At 50.0% G+C, this 4,939-nt stretch overlaps 1 long non-coding RNA gene across 1 annotated transcript; it reads left to right on the top strand.

Annotated features, from left to right (window-relative positions):
- Window positions 1-987: 987 nt before the first annotated feature.
- On the top strand, window positions 988-1,739 carry LOC115389334 (uncharacterized). Its single transcript, XR_003931572.1, has 3 exons — window positions 988-1,181; window positions 1,258-1,323; window positions 1,399-1,739. It is a non-coding gene; the product is annotated as an uncharacterized LOC115389334 (long non-coding RNA).
- The last annotated feature ends 3,200 nt before the right edge of the window (window positions 1,740-4,939 follow it).

Genomic DNA, 4,939 nt, shown 5'->3' with positions numbered 1-4,939 from the left:
TCGGTGTGTGGGTTCCCCTTGGTCTGGCGACGTCGGGGCCCCAAAATTAATGACCTTCGCCTTCTCCTGGTGTGAACGGCCCCACTGGTAGGGTTTTCCCATGATGCTTAGTGCCATGCCATGTCTCCTCTGCTGTGTGCAAATAATTCAGAGTGTGTGTGTGTGTGTGTGTGTGTGTGTGTGTGTGTGTGTGTGTGTGTGTGGTGTATATTTATTGATGGTGCGATTTTTATTCTTTTGTTTTTATGACTGTTTTTACTGTTCAGCACTTTGCGTTGTTTTTATAAATATGAAAAAGTGCTCTACAAATAAAGTTTGATTTGATCTGATTTAATCTTGTGAAATATTCCTCCATTCCTTGTACAGACCAGGATCTGTTGTCGCAGACAGCGTGGCAGTTTACAAATATCCAAACAATGACAGTCACATCCAGTTCATCAACACTCAGCTTGAAGAAGTCCTGACTGTCATTCTGAATGACACTGCCAACCTCATCAAGATTTCACAGGCGTTTGGTAATGAAAGCATCCAGCTCAATCAAGTCACCTTCCAGGCCCCTCCAATTGCAAGTAAGTCAGCAAGCAACCAGCCTGTCTGATTTTCTCCATTTGGTATTATTCAAAACATTTCTATTTGTGTGACGGTACAAACATTGATTTTTTTGCTTCAATTGATCAGATATCAGTAACCTGGAACCTTACGTGAACTGCGAGTTTGCTAACTACACGGCTGAGATAATCAACAGTCAGTGGCAGTGTGTGGGACCTTGCAAAACCATCCCTGATTACTGCAATCGGCATGGAGACTGTCACAATCATATCTACGACGGGCCAATCTGCGAGTAATTTATTCCATTTCCTGATGCCATAGGATTACACCTGTGCACTGCATATTCTCACTGTCATTTCAAATCAATATGATGTAATTTTTTTATTTAGTTGCTATTGTAGCAGGAGGAGGCCCTCTCCTGGCTTGTAATAATTAACCAATCCCGCCAGGGGGAGCTGTGTATAAAAGAGGGCCATTCTCACTGGTGCAGCCTCTGCCGCTGAGTCTGGAGTAGACCCCGCCCCTGGGCTTTCTCACTTCCTGGTGTGAGCCGTGCGAGCTGTGCTTACCTGTTGGGCTGCGTTTGGGGATCAATTCCCCCTTCATCTGGGTGTCAACTTGCTGCTAGATGAGTGAGTACAGCTCTCCCTCTGGAGGCACAGCCCTACTGTCATGATCAGCTGGCAGTAATCAGCTGTTTGTGTTCAGGTGGCTGTAGGGAGGTCGCAGACTCCCCACCTCTCCTACTGGGCGTGTCAGTTGTTTGTTTGCCAGGTACGCAGTCTAGACACCCTCATATTCTTCGCTGGTTCGTGCAGGTGTATGACTGCCCTTTTTATTGCTTATTAGGAGCGGCTAATCGGCCGTGGAGCCCGCCAGCTGTTTTGTCCTTCCGTGTGGCTTCGAAGTCCAGTGTTGGCACCCATAAATACGCCTGGACGGCCTCTGCTCCTTGGAAGTCCGCCGTCTGCAGGTTGCTGCACCCCTGTCGACCTGCTGGCCTCCTGACCGAGCTGATTACACGCTTGTGGGACGCCAGGAATACACAGAAGCGATCCGCTTACTTTATCTTTTCTTTTGATTAAGTGTATTTGGGTTAGGTGTTGGTATATTTTGTTGTTCTTTTGGGTTATTGTTTCCTTATTTAATTGTGTGTTCATTCTTTGTTATTTTCCATTTACCTTTGTTTTTGTTTGGGGTGTGGCAGTTACTGGTTTGCATTTATTTATTTTACTTGTGAGTTGTGGCTGCCCTCCCACTTGTGTTTAGTTCATTCAGTTAATTCTTTTTTTGTTTGAATGCATGAATGCGAGGGAAAAACCCTTTTTAACTCCCCTTGTCTTTTTCCCTCCCTTTCAGAAGCTGAGCACGACGGTGGCGGCATCGGTGTCCCTGGGTGGTGGGTCTCCCTCCCGTGTGATGTGCTGCGCACCCCTTTTTGTTTGAGTGTGTTCACCTTTATTTTCAGTGAGTGAGAGTGTCCACGTGTGTCTGGGGTGATCCTTCCGAGGCCTTCATTCCCTTTACTACCCGTGTCCCACCGGTAAGCCTCAGCTCCTGTTTGGGCTCCCCCTCTTCCCCGTCTTTTAAAGAGTGAATGTGTTTTTGAAATTTGATATTTAATAAAGATATTTTCTGTTGGCCAGAACCCACGTCTCCTGCTTCTTAAGCCACGAACCTGAGTGTCCTCACCAATCATTACTTTTTAGTTATTTCCTTGGGTGTAAGTCCCAAGGTGGCGTTGTCTGGCTTCCGTTAATCTGACTCATCTCGCCACAAACTTGGCGTTGTCGGCAGGATCGCTTTTGGTTAGCAGAGACGTGTGTTCTGGTCTTTTTGTTTTTTTCTCTTTGGTGTTTCATCTTCCATATTCTGTGTATATCTTTGTTTGGAATTTACTATTCTCTTTTTTTCGCTTCTTTAAGGACAAAACAGCTGCCGGGTTCCGGTGAGTCAGTTAGGGTGTAGTTATGGGGGAAGAACTGCAAGAATTGAGGGAGTTGGTTTCACAGTTAAGAGCAGACAATGAGAGGTTGCGACGGGAACAGGCTGCAGCTGCGCCTGGTCCTAGCTCTGCCTCTCACTCTGGGTTGGCACCAGCTCCTCCCCCCTCCATTTCTAGTGCCCCTATCACAGAAAGATTGGTTTTCGTACCTCGAGACAGAAAATGCCCCAGTTTCAGGGGAAGGTCAGGAATGGCGTTAACTGAGTGGATTGAGGAAGTCCAAGCCTGCATGAGGGCACGCCATTTATCCCCATCCGATCAGGCATTTTTTGTATTTGATCACCTTGAAGGAGAGGCAAGGGAGGAAATAAAGTACCACCCCAGCGCAGAGAGGGATGATCCAGACAAGATTTTCACTATTTTACAGGAACTGTATGGTTGCTCTGAGTCCTATGTAGCCCTGCAGGAGGCATTTTTCTCACGGCGGCAACAGGAGGGGGAAACGCTCCAGGGGTTCTCCCTCGCCTTGATGAGCCTGATGGCATCGGTGAAGGCATGTGCACCTGAAGGGGGAGTACCAAATTCTGAGGTTCTGCTGCGGGACCAGTTTGTGGAACATGTGATGGACGGTGCCCTCCGTCGCGAGTTAAAACAGCTGGTGCGTCGACAGCCTACGGCCTCCCTGCTTGAGGTGAGGAGGGAGGCGATCCGCTGGGAATGTGAGGGTTTGCCCGGGGGAGCTCGGGGTCGAAGTCACTCTGTTCCCTCGGTGCTTGGTCTGCAGTATGGGGTGCGTGGCAATTCTCATGGTGTAGCTACCCCGCCCCCGGTGTCTGAGCTTCAGGAAATAAGGGAGATGTTGAGGCTCCAGCAAGAGCAGTTAAACGCCCTCACTCAAAGCCTTGCTGCAGTACAGAACACCCAGCCGCATCGTCCTCCACCTCGTCGGGGTCCCATTATATGCAGACGCTGCCAGCAGCCGGGTCACTATGCAAGCGATTGTGATGGTGTGCGTGTCCCTCGTACCCGGTCCTCTTCTCCTGCCCCTCAAATGGCCAGCAGGCGTGCTCCTGCTCAGGAGTCGGAAAACTAGCGCCCGCCGAATTGCAGAGCCACAGTTTGGGCGGGGCGGACACTGGCTCCAGAATTGTTTCTGATGAGGGAGAAGAAACTTGTCACCTTATGTCATCTTGTCCACAGGTGAATGTGTGCATGGGGGAAGTTGAGGTTCCGTGCCTTGTTGATACTGGGTCCATGGTTTCTACTGTCACGGAGAGCTTCTTTCTCCAGCATTTTGAGCCCTGGGGTCGGGAGAGACTCCAGTCGTGCCATTGGTTGCAGCTCAGAGCAGCTAATGGGTTAGCCATTCCCTATATCGGCTACCTGGAGCTGGACGTGAAGCTCTGTGGTAAATTCATGGCACGATGTGGGGTGTTGGTGGTCAAGGACCCTCCTGGAGGTCAGTCCTCTCAGGTCCCTGGTGTCTTGGGGATGAACATCATTCGCAGGTGTTACAAGGAGCTCTTTCGCCATCATGGGTCCGATTTCTTTGATTTACCCTCAGTAGCTGGGGCTCCAGAGCCAGTCGTGCAGGCATTACAAAAGTGTTGTCAGGCCAAGGAGCAGGTGCACAGGGATGCTGCTGGTAGGGTAAAGGTTCGAGGCAACAAAGCTTGTCGTATCCCTGGTGGCACATTGAAGATAGTTGCGGCAACCTGTTCAGAGTGCTACTCGGGTAACAGTGTGTTGTTTGAGCCCTTGGACTCTGGCCTACCTGCTGGATTACTGGTTTCGCCGTCTTTGGTCAGGGTAGTAAGGGGCACGGCCTACATTCCTGTTGTAAATGTTGGTTCCGTTGCCACACGGTTGTACCCACGCACTGTGGTGGGCACTTTGGAAGAGGTCAGTGTTGTCAGTTTGCCTGCAGGAATCACTGAGGTCCCATCTGGTGTAGCCACTGTGGCATCCCAGACAGTCCCTCCTTCAGTGAGGGAACAAATAGATTCCCTGGACTTGTCCGCACTCCCCACAGTTGAGCAAGACAAGGTGAAGTCTCTTCTTCAGAGATACGAGTCTGTCTTTTCTACCCACGATGGTGACCTGGGCTGCACTGACCTGATAGCCCATGACATTCCCCTGGTGGACGATGTCCCTGTCAGACAGCGTTACAGGCGCATCCCACCATCGGAGTATGAGGTGGTTAAAGAACATATTAACCAGCTGCTTCAGGCACAGGTGATCAGAGAAAGCAGTAGCCCTTACGGTTCCCCAATCGTGTTGGTTAAGAAGAAGGACGGCAGTCTGCGTATGTGCGTTGATTACAGGCAGTTGAACAGCAAGACAAGAAAAGATGCTTTTCCCCTTCCACGCATCGAGGAGTCGTTGGATGCTCTAACAGGTGCCCGCTGGTTTTCGACTCTAGATTTGGCCAGTGGGTACAACCAG

Source organism: Salarias fasciatus, chromosome 5 (assembly GCF_902148845.1).
Source record: "Salarias fasciatus chromosome 5, fSalaFa1.1, whole genome shotgun sequence".
Lineage (NCBI taxonomy): Eukaryota > Metazoa > Chordata > Actinopteri > Blenniiformes > Blenniidae > Salarias > Salarias fasciatus.
The sequence above is the reverse complement of the archived record's forward strand: the minus strand, read 5'-3'. Positions and strand labels throughout refer to the sequence as shown.